We start from the raw sequence: 21,807 nt of genomic DNA on the forward strand, positions 1-21,807 counted from the left end.
AAACAAACAACCAGACAAACTCAAAGAACTTTGTTTTTGTGAGAAAAATTGATATTAACTTTATTAGAAATTAAAACATGTAGGATGCTTCAGTGACTTTTTCATTTATAATTTGAAAATCTGCAATAAGTCTTGTCTTTTTCAAGACCTTAGACTGTCTACACATAAAATATTCCATTCCTTTTTCTTAAAAATGATGCTGTGACTTAACTGTTATCACGATATTATAGGAAAATGCCGTCTTCACAAGAGAAGTTAAATTATTAACATCTATAAAGCTGAGAGGGGCTGGCTTTCATTATCCTTTTGCCAATAAGATTATGAGCAGATTAGAAACTATGGAGGCCGGAGGCACTGGGTTCATGCATTCAAAGTGTTGAAGGACAAAGGCTGTTAACTAAAAATCCTACATTGGGCAAAAGTACCTGAAAATGGGGGAGACCTGAAGACATTCCCAGATAAACCTGCGCTGAGAGATCTTTACCACTACCCTTGCCCTGAAGCTGGGAACGGAAGGACACTGGGCAGAGGCTCAAAGCCTTATGGAGAAAGAACAATCTCTGTAACACTCCACACGGACGTGATCACAGACAGCTAGTACTGGTGTGACTTTGCTTTGTAGCTCTACTTGTTGTTTTCTACTTGATTTAAGAGACCAATGTATTTAAAAAGAAATAATTATTAGTTTCTTTTTGGACACATAGAGTATAAAGATGTAGTTTGGTGACATCAACAGCAGGTTGGGGTCAGCTGTGAAGGAGCAGAGTTTTGATACGTTCTTGAAGTTGCTACAGATTAGCATGAGGGTTAGAACTTTAGGACGTTATGTCATTCAAGTGACCAAAATTTATTTCTCCTGTATACAAATAAGTAAATAAAGACACATTTCTTAGTGCCATGAAGAAGTAAGCATGAGGCGTCCGTTCTGTTCCGCATCTCCCATAACACTCTGTTTTTGGACCCTTTGTTAACGCTGTTTCTCCTGGGAAATCTGCACCACGCGCTTTTCTCCTTTTCTTCTTCATCCAGGGATTTCCGATTCAGTCAAGCTTCAGTCTCACTTCTGAAACAACAATCCACTTTTTCTACCTCTTAGCTAGGGTGCCTCATACTGGATGTGTCTGGTCGTGAAGTCTGTATCTTCCCCTCATGCAAACATCTCAATTAATGAAACACAGAGCCAGCCTCACAAGATGGTTCCCTGGACTTATCTCAAATCTTGCTACTCAAAATATGACTCATGGACTAGCAGTTTGTTAGAAACCCAGAATCATAGTCCCCATTCGACCTCCTGATGGAGAATCTCCATTTTACAAGAACAGTGATGCACGAGCACATCAATGTTTGAGATGCATTCTCCCTCAAACTCCATACACAATCGACAGCTCATTGAACCTATGTTGCTTTTCAGTCCCTCTATCAGGGATATCACAATAACCTCCTAAGTGATCTCATTGCCCTCAGTCTCTCCTATAATTGATCCTTCATGCTGATGTATACTTACTCTCCTAAAGCACAAGTCCTCTTGCACAAACTTTCAACTGCTTCCACTGCCTAGACGGTAAGTTCCAAAGGTCTAACTTGGTTTCCACACCCTGCTGTTCTGTTTATAGCTTCCATCATCCCCTTCCACACACCCACCTCCCAACCTTCCTGGTCTACTCCTACCCAAATACACACTTCACACCTTTGTGTCATCCTTTGTGCTGTTTCTTCCTAAACATCCTGTTGCCGCCTACGTTGTCTATCAAAACCCTACTTAGCCTTTAAGATCCAGCCTAAATGCTCTGCCTTTCAAGAGTCTCCTCAAGCGTCTTGCCTGAACTCATCTCTAATACACTGTGGCCATCTCTATTTAGCCCCACTTTCATTTTACGTTATGTGAGGAATAATCTTAGTACCTAGCAAAAGACATATAGCACACAGTAACATAAATATGTTTCTATGTATAGTAATTATGTAAATGCATGAATGAAATAAACGAACGTCAACTATCAACAAAGTTTATACAAACCAGTATCTCTTTGACCCCCAAATTTGGTATCTCATGGGATTGCCAACCACAGTATTTAGATTTTCTGAGACAATCCTGTTTCAGTAAGTTTTCCGATTTTTCCATAAGTATATGTTTTACATTTGATTGACTTAAAAATATGGTTCTCACTTTCATGTCTCTGAGCTGCATCACTAGGCCACCTCTGAAACAGGCTTCAGCGGTGCTGCGGAGTCCATGTGCTGAATGACGGATCATGCCGAGTTTCCTCAGGCTCATTCGCTTGCGATTTCCCCCTGGTTTTCCACAGGCCTGGCTTCATGCCTTAACACCTACACATCACGCCCTCCTCCCTTCTCTTTCCCTGCCTTCCTCGTTTCCTACCACTGGAGTGGAAGAAGAGAGATCTAGTTCCCTTTGCTAACCATCTGATGTGAGAGAGTCAATCAATGAGTTGCTGTGCCTGTCCAAGGAAGCCAGTTTGATTGTCTTCCTGTGACTGGGCTGACAGCATTCAGCATTTTATTAACTGAATAGTGAAGCTCTCTTTGGAGCTCAGTTTTGCCTGTTTATGGTGGACTTCAGCTGTCTTTCTCTGTCTGCTGTGGCAATATTGTTGCCATTGGTATTAATCTCTGGCTAGATTACTTGCCGTGGATTTATAATGACTTTACATAATAAGAAGAAGAAAGAGAAAGCAATAGAGCAAACTTTACAGTGCAAGGAAATGGAGATCAAAGTGAAATGCTGAATGAAGATACTGGACGTTGACCAAGACCTATAAAACTCCATAAATCTAGCTCTTATCCAGTTGTAATCCTGGAAAAGGGAGACCTGTTTGGATAATAACACATTCCATACTTGTTGAAGATGAAATAAGTTTTTGCTCTAGCATCAGGAAAGCTCATTCCTGGGGTATGGATACTGTTATGGTGATCCTTACATTAGGAGCAAAACAGGGACCAGCATGGAATGAGAGGCCCTCTTGGCACAGTGTCTACCTGATTAGTTTTTAATTAATATTTTTTGGTGACATTGGTTAACGAAATCCAGTAAGTTTCAGGTGTACAATTTAACAGTAAGGCATATATATGTTGCATTGTGTGTTCCCCTCCCACAGTTAGATTTCGTTCTGTCAGCACATATTTGACCCCTTTTATGCCATCTACTTCCTTCCGCCTTCCGCCTCTACACTCTGGTAACCACTAGTCATTGTCCATGTCCATGAGTCTCTATTTGTTTGTCCTGTTTGTTTGTTGCTTTTAGGTTTATATCCTACATATAAGTGATATCACGTGGTTCTCAACTTTTTCTGTCTGGCTTATTTTGCTTAGCATGATTATCTAGAGGTCCATCCATGTTGTCGCAAATGGCAGTATTTCATCTCTTCTTATGGCTGGGTAATGTTCCATGGCATATATGTACCACAGCTTTTTATCCAATCATCTATCAGAGGACACTTTGGTTGTTTCCACATCCTGGCCCCTGTGAATAATGCTACTATGAACATAGGAGTGCAAATATCTTTTGGGATATGAGTGTTCAAGTCTTTGGGGTAAATACTCAGTAGAGGGATTGCTGGATCATACAGCAATTGCTGGATCAATTCTTAGTTTTCTGAGCAACCTCCATACTGTTTTCCATAGCGGCTTTACCAATTTGCAGTCCCACCAGCAATGTATGAGGGTTCCTATTCTCTGCACTCTCTCCAACACTTGTTATTACTTGTCCTGTTAATAACAGCTATTGGAACAGATGTGAGATGGTATCTTATTGTGGTTTGGATTGGTATTCCCCTAACGGCTAGCAATGATGAACATCTTTTCATATGTTTGTTGGCCATATGTATGTCTTCTTGGAAAAAGTGTCAGTTCATGTCCTCTGCCCATTTTTTAATTGGATCATTTGGGGTTTTTTTGTTGTTGTTATTGAGTCGTATGAGTTCTTTGTATATTTTGGATATTAGACCCTTATAGGAGGCGTTGCTTGCAAATATCTTTTCCCATTCGGATGGTTGTCTCTTTACCTTGTTGACAGTTTCTTTTGCTGTGCAGACACTTTTTAGTTTGAGGTAGTCCCATTCATTTATTTTTGCTTTTACTCCCCTTGCCTTTGAGGTCAAATTCATAAGATCCTCTGTAAGTCCAAGGTCTATGAGTTTAGCTCATCACAATTTTTGAGAGGATGAATTATTAAAAATTACTCAATAAAACACCTTCAGAGTGTGACATCAGCAGTTTGGTGGTGTGAGAAGACCTCCGGGTCTCTCCACTTAAGTTTACAACAAGTTGGACACCTACAATTCAACAAAAGATTTTCACCCATGGAGACATCTCAAGGTGGGAGTATCTGAGCAGACGGCGGGGGGAGAGCAAAGACAGAAGCCGGCGCAGTCTGGTACTGGCTGTGGCCCAGTGCACATGATAAGAGTGAAGGGTCAGGGTGCGACCCTCATACACTGCTGGTAGGACTGGGCAAATGGGAGGGACAGAGACAATTATCAAGCATGGGTGGCTGGCAAACATTGAATCTGGGCCCACAGTCAGGAGCAGAGAAGTGGTGCAAAAGGTGGCAGTGTTCCAGAGCCCACCATCAGCAAATTCCTTCTGCAGATACAGGAACCCGCCCACTCCATTTCCCGTGGCCACCAGGCAATAAAATCCTTACTCTGCAGATTGCGAAAGGGCTGAAAAAACCTTCTAGCCTAAGTGGTCTGTACTCAGTATGGCTAAACCCACAGAGAGAAAAAGCCTGGACACACCAACCCTCTACACCCCAACCACCCTCCACTACTCTTTGCACAGCCTGGTAGAGGTGGCTGGGTCAACTCGGACACAGCAGTTCTGCTGGTGGCTTCCGGCTACAGAAAGGCGGAACCGGAAACACAGAGGTCAGGAAAACCAGACCGTTACTTCCAATCCACGGAAGTGTTGAATCAATACCAAGGACACTGGATCATAAAACTATCTCCACCTCCTCCAAGAATATGAGGTGTTTTCCAGAGCGGAGAACACATCACAGAGATCCCAGAAGCTCAAGTAGTAGAAGAGAAAATAAAAACTTGCACTTCAGCACCACCTACTGGAAAACAAAAGAAAGTCCACCACTTAATGACCTGCTAAATAACAAAGTGTCAATACTTTTAAAAAAGATTTCATTCCAACAAATGCTCAGGCAGAGAGATAATCCATCAAGCAGAGTGAATAACCCAGGTAACAAGGAAATTTAAAAAGAAAATAAAAAATCTCCAGAAAATAAACTTAAAGACATGGAAGACTGTGATTTAAATGACAGAATTCAGAATGCAGTTCTGAAAAAACTCAACAACATACAAAAAAAAAAAAGAGAGAGAGAGAAACATAAAACTCAGAAAAGCAATTCAACGAGCTCAGAAATAAAATTAATGAACAAAAGGACATTTTCACCAAAGAGATTGAAACTATAAAAAAGAACCAAACAAAAATTCTGGAGTTAAAGAACTCAATAAATTAGATGAAAATAAATTAGTGAGCTTAGGAAATAGAGCAGACCAGATGGAGGAAGAATTAGTGATATCAAAGAGAGTGATCCAGAAATGACTCAGGTAGAAGAATAGAGAGAATCAAGAGTAAAAAAGAAATTGAAAGAACTCTATGGGAACCACCTGAATCCATGAGAAAGAGCAATATAAGAATAATGGGTATACTAGAAAGAGAAGAGAGGGAAGAAAACAAAGAACCTAAACAAATAATCAATGAGAACTTCCCAAACCTATGAAGTGAACTGGATCCTGGAATCCAAGAAGCTTAACAGAACACCTAATTATCTCAATCCAAAAAGAGCGAGGGAAGAGAAGAAAGAAAACTATAGAGGAAATCCCATTCGATTACCATAGGATTTTTCAGCAGAAATACTATAAGCTAGGAGAAAGTGGAATAAATATTCAAATGAATAAAAGAGAGAAATCATCATCCAAGAATAATATATCAAGAAAGGTATCCTTTAGATATGAAGGAAAAATAAAGGCTTTTCCAGACATACAGAAGCTGAGGGAATTTACCACCACAGGAGGAAGTGCATTACAAGAAATGCTAAAAGGTGCTCTTCTACCTGAAACCAAAAGAATAAAGGATACAAAACTGAGAATAAGATGATTAACAGACAGAAGCAGAAAACTGCAACTCTTATTCAGAATACCGTATCGAACACTCAAATATAACAAAGGTTAAAGGAGGTAAAAGCATTTTTTTTTTTAAGAAGACAGTGGCTACTACAATTTGAAAATGAATGCAAAGCATGAAAAGGGATAATTTGTGGCAGGAAAACATAAAAGCGGGGTAAGGACTGTACTTGCACAGGTGAATTGAGATAAGGTACAATCAGAAGAAAAAGGACAATTATTCTTATGAAGTTTTCTTTTGTATATACCTAATGGTAACCACACACACAAAACTATCTAAAACTGAGATACATAACATAAAGAAAAGGCAATGGAGTGGGGAAAATCATAGAATAACACCAAGTTAAAATAACATGCAGAAAGAAACAAAAGGGAAAAGAAACAATGGAGACACAGAGCTTCTAGAAAACAAAAGATAAAATGGCTTTAGGAAATCCTTATATATCAATAATTGCCCTAGGAGGCAGAGAGTAGCAGGTTAGATCGAAAAACAAAACCCGACTGCATGCTGCCTTCAGGAGACACTTCTCAGCTGCAAAGACAACAGAGACTCAAAGCTAAGGGGTGGAAAATGATACTCCAAGCAAATGGAATCCAGAGAAAAACAGGTGTAGCCATACTTATATCTGACAAAATAGATTTCAAGATAAAAAAGGTAACAAAAAATGAAGACGGACACTTTATAATGTTATAGGGAATAACACAGTCAAGAAGACAAAACACTTATTAACACATATGTATGCACCCAACCTAGGAGCACCAAAATATATAAAACAATGACTAAGAAAACTAAAGGGAGAAACTGACAAAAATAAAATTATAGTAGGGGACCTAAATACCCCATTGATAGCAATGGATAGATAATCCAAACAGAAAATAAGGAAATATCGACCTTATGTGACACATCAGACCTACTAGACATAATTGACATTTGCACAGCCTCTCATCCCAAACCAGATTATACATTCTTCTCTAGTGCACATGGATCATTCTCAAGGACAGACCATGTCGGGGCACAAACTAGCCTCAACTGAAAAGATAGAAATCATACCAAACATATTATCCACCATACTGCTTTGAAATTAGAAACAAACTGTGAAAACAAAGCTGGAAAAACATCTTTAACCCAGTATCCCAAACTCTGACAACACTATACCTCTTAAATCCAATAAGTCACCAAAACCAATAGACATGTCTCTCGAATCATCCTCTCCTTCATCTCTACCACATAGCTGTCAGCTCTATTTAAAAGATTTCAATGATCTCTTCCTCAGTTGACACGCCCCTTTACTCAACTCTCACTGGGCAGTAAGTCTTCATCAAAAGAAAAGATAAGCATGTTTATTTCTTGCTACTAAAAACCTCCAAGGATTGTGAGGTAGAATCCAGGTTGCTGATCTGGCATGCAGATACCAGTACCAAGGGCCACCTGCCCCTCCCTGTCTCCTCTGGTCCTTCACAATCACCTTTGTTTCTGCCACCTGGGACTGCTCGCCATCTCCTGAAGGTGCTAGGATTTTCCAGCTCCCATGTCTCTGGGGCAGAAATCGGCGCTTCTCCCAAGGACAACTTGGCTTTTCCACACAGCAAACTCCTCCTTAACCCTAAGTGCCTGTTCGAATGCCATCTCTCCGAAGTGAGGACCTCCTTCCCCTTTCCATTGCCAGGCAGAGTTATCTACATCATCTGGTGTGTTTCCACTTTATAGATTCTGTAGTAGCATTTTCTCTTTAAATTTTGATTTCTCTTTCACATATTGCCTGTCTGCTCTCCATCCCAACTAGGCCATAGGCTTTCCTAAGACATGGAATATGTATTATTCTTAAGTGGGTATGAATATTAATTAGCATTTATTTAATCCCCTACTACATGTTAGCTTTATCATGATCTAACACAAAAGGAAATTTAAGCAGGGCAACTTCTGGGTTAAATCATAAATCTTGGCTCCATCTCTTTCTAGGAACTTAGCTGTGGAACCTTAGCTTCCCCACCTACAAACTAGTTAATACAACCAGCTGAACAGCGGATAGAGTGCAGATCATTTTGAGAACTGAGTGAGATTAAATGAAATGACATATGAACATTGTCTGGAAAAGTCCTGGCACAAATATAACAGTAATAATGATAAAACAGCTCTGGCATCTACTAAGCATCCACTCTGTGCTGGGCATCGGACCCTGTAAAACCCATGTTCTCATTAACCTCCTCATCTTACCAGCCAAAAACAAGGCCCATCGAGGACAATCAATGGCGAGATAATCAATGCCATTCAGTAAGTACCCGGCAAAGCCAAGACCCAGCTGGGGATTCTATCATATACTCTTTAAGTTTATATAACGTTACTTCTCTTATCTAAGTGTCGAATATGCCACCGGATCCTTACCAAAATTCCTTCCACTTTCCTCATTTTATAGATGAAAAAAACTGAAGCTCACATAAGGAAATTACCAAAATCGTATAACTACTGGGAGAATAAGGTAGGATTCAAATCCAAGTGTGTCTAAACTCAAAGTGCTTCAGTCAAAATTCAATGGGCTATTATAAAAGGTACAAACATACCATAAAACAGAATAAAATGTACCTCAGGAAAAGCACCTGTGTTGTGGTAATGCAAAATAAAGTAAGATTCTCTCTGGTGAAGGTTATCATAAAATCTTTTCCTGAAGGTTTTTAAAAGGCTTTAGTCGAAAATTAACATTTGAAACTTAAAAAACTGAAAATTATTATTGAAAAACAACGTTAATGTTTGGAGAGCATTCCGGAAATGGGGAGACCAGCATATCACAGACACAGAATTGTGAGGTGTGCCAGGGGATAGTGAGTCTGACTCATCGAGGGGAGCAGGGAAGGTAAAACAGAAGTAAGGAGTGTGGAAGGCCCTGAACGTAGTAAGGGCTCGTCGTAATAGGTAGGAATGGGGAGACATTGGTGATGTTTGAGAATTAAAGTAAAATAAACAAGACCTGATCATTGTAAAAACGATTGTAATAAGTAGGGGGATGGGAAATAAGGGAAATAATCCAGGAAAGAGGCATAAAACAGATGGTGGTGACTCCCTCAGGTCTAAGAGGCAGTCCCTCTGTACAGCTGACTGGACACAGGTAAGAGGCCACAGTGCCATCAGCGCAGGTGGAACCCCAGGTTTTGTCCTTGAAAGAAAGGGAGACTATTAATGCCACTCCAAGTAAGATCACCTGACATTTTACAAAGGAGTCTGATTTCAGATGTGTTGACTCTAACATGCGGGTTTCCACAGGCAGATAAATGGCACAGTTAGAGCTTGCAAATGTGACTCGAGTTGGGAATTTGCATAAAAGTCAGTAGCATATACAAATGTATGTGTAAAGTCAAAGAGGAGGGGAGGAGGCTAGGAAGAGAATTCTAAGGGCTTTACTCTTAGAAACATGCATTTTAGCAGCAAGAAGAAAGAAGAAGAAAAATAGTGCTTTGCAGCAGGCCGATGAAGAAGGATTTTTAGAACTTATTGACTAATTGCCTCAAATCCTACTACAAGTAAAGAAAGCTGAATTCTCAAAACTAAGGGAAATAGATATCTTTCCAGAAATACCTTCAATACATTGATGGGGCTGGATATTGAATAATAAAGGACAAAAGAATGGTCGAAAAATAGAAGCAACTTTTTCAGACTTTTGCAAGATGAGCTAGTCCATATGAGAGGAAACTGAGGAAGATCATATAAAACTGCAAACTCCCCAGTAAAATTAGAAAGACTCCAAGCTCAGAGTAAGGGGACTGGATGACTGCTGAAAAGAAGGGAAGGCATTTGAAACAGGAAAGGGCCGACAACAGGCAGTGATGACAAGAAACGAAGAGTGTCAAGCAGTAAAGAGTAAGCAGGCAGCTCGCACTGGGCCCCTTAAAAGTTTAGTGGACTTTATGGCCACTGTTTAGTGGCTTACTCCAATAACTGCTGACAGCTCCGAGCAGGAAAACAAGAGGTGGTATTAAGATAGAAACTCCAAGTCAAAAGGTTGAGACATGATATGACAATAGCAAGCCTATCTCTGCACAGATCTGCATAATACAGCAAACAAGGTTCCAGAAACAGAATTTTCTTTCCTTTTTTTTTTTTGAATATGTATTCCTTGTTTATTTATTTTATTTATTTTTCGAACTAAATTTATTGGGGTAACACTGGTTAATACAATTGTATAATTTTCAGGTATACATTATCATTTGACATCTGTATATCCCATTGTATGTTTACCACCCAAAGTCCAGTCTCCTTCAGCTACCATATATTTGATCCCCTTTACCCACTCCACTTCACCCTGCCCCTATCCTGCTATATGTGACCCCCTTTACCCTGTCTATCTCTCCCCTTTTCCCCGACCCCTGACCCTTTGGTAACCATAATTATATAGTCCACATCCATGAGTCTGTTTGTTTGTCCTGTTCATTTGTTGATTTTAAGTTTATAACCCATATATAAGTGATATCATGTGATTTTCAACTTTTTATGTCTGGCTTATTTCACTTAGTATGATTATTTCAAGGTCCATCCATGTTGTTGTAAATGGCAGTATTTCATCTCTTCTTATGGCTGAGTAATATTTCATTGTATATATGTACCTCAGCTTCTTTACCAATCATCTATCATAGAAACAAAATTCTTTAAATTGGTATTCAATCATAACTTTAGTTTCTAGGGATGTTATCTGGGCCTAACCCTCCAGCATACACCAAAAGTAGACACAAGAAATAGGGCCATTGTGCTGAGGCTTCCAGTGATATGGGAGCAGGTCCAGGAAGAGGAGAGCCTGGGAGGGAGCTACTCTATGACATTACTGCTGGAACAAACACAAGCATCACACACACTCACACACACCCCACCTCTACCTACTGGCACTATGAGATTCGATGATCCAAAGGAAAGAAAAACAAAAGAGCGGATTTCAAAAAAAACTATGGTCTGATTAAAGAAAACCAACTTTAAGTTAATAGGAGTAAAAAAAACTTTTTGAGAGGGGGAAAAGAGCTCATTTTTAAAAATGAGATCACAGAGGTCTGGTCAAGATGATGGAGTAGGTAAATGCTGTGCTTGCCTCCTCTCATGACCACACCAAAATTATAAGTAAACTACAAGAATCATCATTGAGAATTGCCTCAAGTCTAGCTGAACAGACCTCATACAACTAAGGACACACAGAAGAAGCCATGTCAAGACTGGGAGGAGAAGCGAAGACGCAGACCAGGCTGGTCCCATACCCACATGTGGCAAATAAAAATCGGGAGGGATATCTCAGCTGCAGAGATTCCCCCAGGAGAAAGGTGTCCGAGCCCCACACTAGACTCCCCAGCCCAGCGTTCCAGTGCCAGAAAGAGAAGCCCACATGACGCTGGCTGTGAAAATGAATGGAGATTTTGGCTGAGTGAACTGGCTGTAGTCCCAGGCATTCCTCTTAAAGGGCCGGCGCTCAGACTTACTGCTGATGGACTCACTCGCTCTGAGCTCCAGCACTGGCGCACCAGCCTGAAAGGTGCCAGGTACATATGGGGAGGAACTAAATTGCCTGGCTTCAGGGCAAGGGCTGAAAGCGCGGCTTTCTCCCACACAGAAGTGGTGGAAGAAGCCACTGTTCCTTTGTTAAGCCCTACCTCTACCCAGCCTGCAGCCTCGGGGGTGGGGGGATGCCATATCAACCTGGATAACACCATTTGCTCCACTCTGGCAATTCTCTGAGACCTCGTCCCATCTAAATTGAGGGCCCAACCAAGCCACCTCCAGTGGCTCTTCCATATGATGACCTGATTTAGCTCACACTACAGACTTTTCCTAGAATTTCTCAAAGGTTCATAAATACCAAACAAATAGCATCTGGTCTCAGCATGCTCTGTACCTCTTGTCAAGCAGCCCCAAGCCTGGCACTAGTGGCGGCTGGTTTCAGTTCTGACCTTAGCCTCTCCCAGGCACTTCCAAGCCCAGCACAAGTGGAAACCATCTGCAGATCACTTTATAGCTCAAACCAAGTGGTCCCAGGAATAGCACAGGCAGTGGCTGACCTCGGCTGACACCAGAGACCCTCCCAAGAGGAGCCAAAACCAACACGCCTGGTGGCCAGCTTCGAACCAGACAAGATCACCCAATCACCTCCACAAATGACACACCCAAAAGGCAGACAGGGCAGGCACCAGAGCTCTGCTAAAGTGAATCCTGTTCTGTAGGGTCATCCCCTGCACAACAGCTCCTCCACTGTAATCATGGTTAGTCCTCACAACCAATCAGCTTGAGGGTCAATTCCTCCCACTGACATGCAAACAGCAACCAAGGCTCAACTATACAGGACACAGAACACATATAAGAGATACACCTGGAGCACCCAGCTCAGGTGACAGGGAGACTGAACCACGAAACCCCACAGAACACCTGCTCCATAAGACCACTCTACTAGTCCAGGAGACAGAGGAGCCCTACCTAATACATAGAAACAAACACAGGGAGGCAGCCAAAATGGAGAGATAAAGAAACATGTCCCAAATGAAAGAACAGAACAAAGCTCCAGAAAAACAACTAAACAAAATAGATACTGCAACCTGCCAGATGCAGAGTTCAAAACACTTGTTGGAAAGATAGTCAACGAACTTAGGAGAAGAGAGTATATGAACTCAGTGAGAACTTTAACAAGGGGATGAAAAACAAAATCAAAAATAAAAAAGGAAACAAACAAAAGAAAAAACAGTCAGAAATGAAGACTACAATAACTGAAATGAAGACTTCCTTAGGAGGAATTAACAGTAGATTAGATGAAGCTGAGGATCAAATCAGTGGTTTAGAATTTAAGGTAGCAGAAAATTCCCAATCGGAATGCAACAAGAAAAACAAAAAACAAAAAAAGAAGACATTTTAAGGGGATTCTGGGATTGCACCAAGCGTAACAACATTTGCATCATAGGAGCACCAGAAGAAGAGAGAGCAAGGAATGAAAACTTATTCGAAGAAATAATTACAGAAAACTTCTTTATCCTGGCTAAGAAAATAGACATACAAGCCCAGGAGGCGCAGAAAGTCCCAACTAGGATGAACCCCAAGAGGCCCACACCAAGACACACATAATTAAAATGACAAAGGTTAAAGAAAAAGAGAGAATCTTAAAAGCAATTAGTTACCTGCAAGGGAGTTCTCATGAGACTATCACCTGATTTCTCAAAGGAAACTTTGAAGGCCAGAAGAAATTGGCAGAAAATATTCAAAGTGATGAAAAGCCAGGACCTACAACCAAGATTACTCTACCCAGCAAGGCTATCATTTAGAATCAAAGGACAGAAAAAGAGATTCTCAGACAATAAAAAGCTAAAGTTTATCACCATCAAACCATGTTACAAGAAATGTTAAAGAAATTTCTTTAAGAAAGACAAAATCAAAAATGTAAATAATAACAAGGCAATAACTACATGTCTATTGACAATCGCTTTAAACATAAATGGAGTAAAGGCTCCAATAAAAAGACATAGGGTGGCCAAATGAGTAAGAAAACATTAATATGCTGCCTATGAAGACTCACTTTAGATCAAAAGACACATGCAGACTGAAAGTAAAGGGATGGAAAAAGATCTCTTAGGAAAATGGAAATGGAAAAATAAAAAGCTGGGGTAGCCATACTTATATGAGGAAAAACAGATTTAAAACAAAGGCAATAACAATAGAAAAAGATGTAAACCCACTTCTAGGTATGTATCCAAAGAAACCAAAAACACTACATTCAAGGGACATGTTCATCCATATGTGCATTGCAGCATTATTTACAGTAGCCAAGATATAGAGGCAACCTGGGTTTCCATCCGTGATGAATGGATAAAGAAAAGATAGTATATATATACAATGGAATGTTACTCAGCCATAAAAAAGAAAAATATCTCGCAATCTACAACAACATGGATGGACCTAGAGGGTATTCTGCTCATTGTAGTAAGTCAAACAGTGGAAGAAAAATGCCATATGATTTCAGTCACATGTGGAATCTAAAGAATAAAATCAACAAACAAAACAGAAACAAACTCACACATACAGAGAACATGTTAATGGTTGCCAGATAGGAGGAGTTTTGGGGGGATAGCAGAAGAAAAGGACAGGATTAAGTACAAATTAATAGTTACAAAATGGTCATGGGGACGTAAAGTATAGCCAAAGGAATATAATCAATACATATTGTAATAACTATGTATGGTGTCAGATGGGTACTAGATTTATCAGGGTGAGCACTTCCTAAGTGATATAAATGTCTAATCACTACGTTATATACCTAAAACTAATATAATATTGTATGTCAACTATAATTGAAAAATTAATATTACATATAGATATGTAGATTGACAGAGATTGATATATATATACTGATATGAGGGCTCCACCCAGACCAAGTGAATTTCTGAGGATGGAGCCCAGAATTCCAAATTTAGGTGATTTGATGTACACTGTGAATTGACTAGCCTGGCACTGGACTGCGAGCCCCTGTAGGGCAAGAACCATCTTTTTCCTCACTGCTGATTATACCCAGTACCGAGCACAGTTGAAAATCTGTAGTATTCAAAATTATTGATTTTATTGAATAAAATATACCAAAGGTAGAGAGATGATATAGATAATGATGATGATGATGATGATGATAGACTGATAGATAGGTAGATAGGTAGGTAGGTAGGTAGATAGAGAGAGAGAGAGAGAGAGAGAGAGAGAGAGAGACAGATAGGTAGACAGACAGACTGATAGACAAACAGACAGAAGCTTACAGTACCAACAGGGCCCTGGAGAAGGGCACACAGCTTCCGATTGGGCCAGGCAGAGAGAGAGGATCAAACTGAATTAGATGGAGGGAACAGTGCTGTGTAAATTGTAAATGTCAGAACCATGGGAATAACCCACCATGAGAAGGAAGAAGAAAGTGGGACAGACAGCAGGGGTTAATTCGGATCAGTGTCACTTATTCAGAAGTCCATTGGTCTCTCTGCTGGAACTACACAACTATTCTCAGTGAGTAGATTTACATTCATTAGCAATCCACTCTTAAAAATAGATACCAACAAATCTCAAGCTGAGGGGAAGAATATCTAAATGCCTACAGTGAAACTTGCTTATTAGCTCAAAGTACTGCAGTAAACTACACTCGTGATTTTGTACATCTCCTCTCCCTCAGAATCCAGCCATCACACACTGGAGCTTACATTTTCTCAAAGGTGTTTGTTAGCTGAAGATGAGGTTTGGTCATTTACTCCAGAAAAACACATACCAAGCAGAAGTAGAGAATATATTAAAGAGGCCTACTGACTCTCATCACAGAAAGAGAAGCTAAAACAAAGGCTCAGCCTTAACATTTGTCACCAACCACGGACTGGAAGGGAGTTAAAGATCTGCAATGTGCTCTGCTACTTACAGACGAGAGTGCGGTGTTTAGAAGGGAAATTAATTCGTGGAGTCATGATGGCTCCAACTATTAGCACCATCATTTTAAGCCAAGGCCTACCTTAACAAGCAGTGCTTTCATCTACAGAGCTCAAATATAACTAACCAAATAAAGTAGCGACTTTGAACAAGCCATTTCTAAAGACCAAGTACTTAAACTAAAGTAACAATTGGGACTTCGGAACCAACAATTCCATCCTATCCATGTATAGTCCCATAGGGGAGATAGTTTATTAGCTTAATCTTGCTTCTACTACATATTACTAATTTTCTGAAGCTATTGACAAAGGAAAAGCTCCTCTTAGTACTTTTGCCTTTGCCTTTGACCATACTTGTGAAATGCTACTACATTTCTATTCATGGCCTGTAACCATTATTCTAAAACAGACTCAAAGACTTCTGCATAATAGGGCTCAGTGGTTAAGAGCAGGTATTTCAGAGTTCAGCACTACATGGGAACCATTTCTCTGCCAATAACAATGTCCAGTCTCTCTCTCTCTAAAGTTGACATAATAATACTTCCTGGAGGCTCATAAGAATCAAATGATGTGTAAAATCCTCAGCAAAGTAAATATTCAAAAACTGTCTGACTATTGTTATTAAAAAGGTCCCTAGAGATCACTCAGTTGGACTTTTTACCAGTGAGGTTAATTAGTAACAAGTTTGAAAACAAAATCAATTCTCAAACACCCAGCTCAGTACTCTTTAGCTGGATTTTAGTTCTCAAATTATTATTAAATGTCAGTGCGACCTTAATTAAAGCCATGAGCCAACAAGGTTCTGAGTGAAATGTGTCTTAATTGTGCTTTACTTAATTGGTCTTACTTTGTGAAAACTTTCCTCATGCTTACAGATATTGCTTCCTGTTCATAGCTAAGGAGACCGTGGGATAAACGGATGACTTATTTAATCAGTAGTCATTTTACTACTGGATACAAAAGAGACTGTTTTTCATTAACACTGGGTGACTATGCCTGATAGATGGTTGACCTCAAATTTGCACTTGTAGCCTATCATATCTATAGGCATCCATGATCTTTATAATCTTGCTATTAGCTCCTTTACAACATTTTTGCACAAATCTTTTCAAGAATGTTTTAATAAGAGTTAATCCTTTGGCTAAGGAGATACCTGTTGAGCAAATTCAACTTAGTGAAAGTTCTGTTTTATCTAAAAAGGAAGTCGTGTTCCTTTAACCTAAAACTCAACTTAAGGTAGTTATCGAGAGCTTTCACTAAGTGCTGCGTCAAAAACATACCAAAGAAAAAAAAATCCTTTAACTTTGTCAACATCAGCATTTAAAACATGTGATTATTTTCTCTAATATGACTGTTAACCTTAACTATATCCATATTTGTTTTCATCTGTACTTGGAAAAAGAAACCACAAATGCTATTTTTTTGAGCAGTGTACAGAGCCTCCATTCCTCTTCAATTGTAAAGACTTACTAAAGTTTTCTTTAGTTTTAAAAACCAAAACTATTAATTTTGTAGTGCTGAAATTTTAAAAAGTCTTACAGACACTCTGTAAACTTGGAAATTAATACTATTCTGAGAATTCTCTTTCCATAATTTGAAGTAACCAGCAGAGGGCAGCGCAAAACATTTCATTCTTGGATCCCTGTGCATGAAGGGGAAGAAACTTCAAAAAGAGGCTGAGTTCTATTTTTGACTGAAATTTAGCACCTCAGTTGCTATATTTAATGTATGCTGAGCTTACAGACATGCCCAGAAGAAATGTCAACCTAATATTCTCTTCGGCAAAAATAAGAGTATGTAAATGAACATTGTGATAGAATAAAGAACTGAAGAACTGCTTGGGATTAAACAGAATAAATGAAATGATGTAATAATAACAGTTCCTTGCTCGGTTTATGCAAACACATGGTATACAATTAAAAAGTTTATAAATAAAATCGGAAATACTTGGTATGCATGATAAGATGTAAAAATATCTCTAAAAAATGAACCTATAAAAAGAATTTGATCTATGTCCATATATACATTCCATAATAACTTCTTAACCTAGAACATGTAACCTATAGAGAGATTTTTCAAAAAGTTTTAACATTTTTGTATAGGATTGTTTGAAACTTTAATTTTATTGTCTTAATATTCTATAACTTCAATGTTCCATAATTCCTTATACATTCAATTACATTTCAAAAGAACATACTTAAAGAACATATATAAAGAAAGAAGCAAAAGAAAAAAAAATTCCTGGGGATAGGCCTGGTGTCACAGGAAATATATAAGATTAAATTTAATATACTTTTTTTTAAAGACAGGGTTTTAAAATTCAGTTACATTTCCAGGTCTGAATATCTGTATTTCATATCTCAAGTTGTTGTTGTTGTTTTCCAAATAAGAACAATAAATGAGTGAAACAGCGAAAGTTCTTGAAAGAAATTAAAGTAGCATTAGTTCCACTGAAGATTCTGTTAACTACCTGGAGACCAATTCAATCTCCCTCAATCTCTCCCAATCAATCAATCAATCAATCAATCAATGTCTCTGTCTGTCTGTCTCTGTATCTCTCTCTCTGTCTCTTTCTTTCTCTTTCCTTCTCTGTCTCTCTCCCCGTCTTCCTCCCCCACACCCTCCTCTCTCAGCTTAGCAGTTTACCAATTATACACAAAAAGTGAACCAACGCCTTAATGAGCAATCCAGGGAAAATGTTCCATCATTAACCTAAGTTCTAGCACAGCACTTCTCATCAGCAGAGCTAAAACTCTTGAGAATTCAAAGAAAGGACCTCCCTGGAGTTGAAGTAAAAAGGCCAAGAGCAGCTTCCGCATTTAAGCCATGACTAAGATTCACAGAACACATTATCTAGAGCAAGGCTTTCCCAAACCTGGCTGATCAAAAATCCCTATATCCAGAATCCTACCTCAGACCTAGTCAACCAGACTCTCCAGAAATGGAGCCTAAGAATTAGTCAGCGTTTTAGAAGGCTCATCTCAAAGGAAAATGATGCAGAAGATGAAGCTATGGATTTAGCCAGGAGGTCGCTAACAGAGGGCCTGGTAGGCCATGAATAAAAGCGTCGGTGTTACACTAAGGTACAGCATCTCCAGCACATGTGACATGATCAGCCCTTCGTGGAGAAGGAAATAGAAGGGGACGAGTGCATCAGCCCAGGCACAAGATGAAAGAGGCTTACACCAGAGTGAAGGCAAGGAAAAAGAAAACAGGGCCATAGTTTCTACATAGACCTTTGAATCAATGGAATTTAACAAGAGATTGGCTGTTTTGAATCAATAGCAGATAGCAATAGATTAGCTGTGGAAGGTGAAGAAAAGGCACAAGATAATGGAGTCAGCTTTCTTGGGTTTGAGTTCCATCTCTGCCGCTTACAAAACCATGACTGGGCAAGTTACCCTAGTCCCAGTTTCATATCACAAAATAGAAGTAGGATTAAATAAGTAATTTAAATTAAATCAATCAATTGAAGCGATCCGCTTATTGGCATAGTGTTCGGCCCTTAGTATGCACTGACTAAATGTTGGCTGCTATTGTTTTTGTTGTTGTTGTTAATTATGTTGCTGTAGAAAGATAATCCATCGAGGTTTACTCTGAGAAACATCCTTTTAAAAGGGAATGAAAAGCTCCCTGATGTTGTGTATGTGGACCCAAGGCCACTTTCACTTTTCTGTAAATGTTGCTGAGGAATGTTTGTTTTTAAGAAAAACAGAAAGAGAAATGTTTAAGGAAGGAAATAATTTGGTTCTGTTATGATGATCCTCAGAGCCACAAACCGTCTAGTGTGGCATAAAGAAACAAGAAATAAGTTCTAAGTTCCTGACTGTCTCCACCTAGACTGGGAGACAAAAGAGACACCCATGTGGATTCGCTGATCTGAATTAACGACAGGATCTAATCACTGTCTCCCATTTTCCTTACACTGAGGAAACCATCACCCATGATTAGGTCTTCATTGCCTATCAGCAAAATGAAATTCCTGCTCTGTCAAGATACCATTTTAAAGAATGCATTCTATAGCAGCTGCAAATGAAATGGCAGAGGCAGCTTTCTCCCAGACAGAAGAGCTGGCAGAGGGCGCTGTTCCTTTGTTGAGTCCTCCCCACTGTCAGTCAAGCACCATATCTGAGTCTCCATTAAAGTGGCTCACACTGGTCACCCTGCCCTGGTGATTCCCTGAGACTCATCTCCTCCTCCCCACCCCCGCAACTTGCTGGCCCCTAAGTTGCTTCCAGTGGCTTTTCCATGCAAAAGGTCTGTCTTGGTTCATGCTGCGGACTATCATAAAATCTCTCAAAGGTTCACAAAACCTAAACAAGCAACATCTGGCCTCGGGATGCCCCGTAACTCTAGCTGAGCAGCCCCAAGCCCAGCACTAGCTACAGCCAGACTTGGTTTGCAGCTTGGCCTCTCAGGGCCATTCCAAGCCCACTGTCGGTGGCAGCCATCTGGATTGTCTGGTGTCTCATGCTAGGCAACCCTGGGCAGGGCACGGGCTTCAGCTGAATTTGGCTTTTGCAGGGCCCTGCCCGGTAGGCCCCGGACTGCACACCCAGTAGGTGGATTCAGTCTGAGCTAGAACACCACCTAGGATCACATCTCAGGATGACACACCAAAAAGGCAGACAAGGCAGGCACCTGAGCCGGGCTAAAGCAAATTTTGCTCTGTAGGGTCAGCCTCCGCACAACACAACCTCCACTGGCCATGGTCAGTCCTCATAACCAATTGGCCCGAGCGCCAATCCCTCCCACTGATTAGCAAACAACAACCAAGGCTCAACTTCAACAGGAGGGTACACACAACCCATGCAAGGGACACATCTGGAGTACCTGGCTCAAGTGACCAGGGAAGACTGAGCCACTGGGCACCACGGCACACCTACTACATAAAGCCACTCTACTAAGATCAGGAGACATAGCAGCTCTACTTAATGCATAGAAACAAACAGAGAGGCAGCCAAATGGGAGGCAAAGAAACATGTCCCAAATGAAAGAGCAAAACAAAGCTCTAGAAAAGGAACTGAACAAAATGGATACAAGAAAGCTACCAGATGCAGAGTTCAAAACACTTGTTATAAGGATGCTCAATGAACTGAGGGGAAGAGTATATGAATTCAGTGAGAACTTTAACAAGGAGATAAAAAACATAAATTGGAGATAGAAGACATAAAAAAGATCCAGTCAGAAATGAAGACTACAATAACTGAATTGAAGAATACCTTAGGAGGAATCAACAGTAGATTAGATGAAGCCAGGGATCGAATTAATGATTTAGAATTTAAGATATCAGAAAACACCCAATCAGAACAGCAACAAGAAAAAAGAATCTCATCTACGGCCATGCTACCCTGAACAAGCCTGATCTCGTCTGATCTCCGAACCTAAGCAGGGTTGTGTCTGGTTAGTACTTGGATGGGAGACTACTTAGGAAGACCAGAGGCTGTAGGCATAAAAAATAAAAAAATAAGGGATTGTAAGCTGACAAGGTCCTTGCAATCTGTGAGGTCAACCAAGGGTTGCCTAACATAAAGAAAAAAAAAAAAAAAAAAAGAATCCCTCCCCCTAAAAAAAAAATGGGGATAGCTTAAGGGGCCTCTGGAACATCGAGCGTACCAACATTTGCACCATAAGGATACCAGAAGAAGAGAGCAAGCAAGAAATTGAAAAGCTATTTTAAAATAGTGACAGAAAATTTCCCTCACCTGGCAAAGAAAATAGACATACCAGCCCAGGAAGTGCAGAGACTCCAAAAGAAGATGAACCCAAAGAGGCCTACACCAAGACACAACATGACTAAAATGCCAAAGGATAAAGACAAAGAATCTTAAAAGCAGTTAGCTACCTACCAGGGAGCTGATTTCTCGACAGAAACTGCAGGGCAGAAGGGAATGACATGAAATATTCAAAGTTAGGAAAACCCAAGAATCTACAACCAAGATTACTCTACCCATCAAAGCTATCATTTAGAATCAAAGGACAGAAAAGGAGCTTCCCAGACAAGAAAAAGGTAGAGGAGTTCATCACCACTTAACCAGTATGACAGGAAATGTTGGAAGTGCTTCTTTAAGAAGAAAAATGATTAAAAAATCTGAATAATATAATAGCAGTAACTACATATCTATCAACAATTACTGTAAATGTAATATAGAAATGTTCCAGTCAAAGTACAGGTAGCTGAATGGATAAGAAAACAAGACCCTTACATATGCTGCCTACAAGAAAATCACTTCATATCGAAAAACACACACAGACTCAA

The 21,807-nt window shown here is 39.9% G+C and overlaps 1 protein-coding gene and 1 pseudogene across 3 annotated transcripts in view; one reads left to right on the top strand and one right to left on the bottom strand.

The window, feature by feature from the left end:
- Window positions 1-21,807, bottom strand: part of FMN2 (formin 2) — a 402,924-nt gene that overhangs the window by 327,544 nt on the left and 53,573 nt on the right. The window lies entirely within an intron of this gene.
- Window positions 20,882-21,000, top strand: LOC111731548 (annotated as a pseudogene).

The sequence above is a fragment of the Pteropus vampyrus genome, unplaced genomic scaffold (genome assembly GCF_000151845.1).
Source record: "Pteropus vampyrus isolate Shadow unplaced genomic scaffold, Pvam_2.0 Scaffold383, whole genome shotgun sequence".
NCBI classification, from domain to species: Eukaryota; Metazoa; Chordata; class Mammalia; order Chiroptera; family Pteropodidae; genus Pteropus; species Pteropus vampyrus.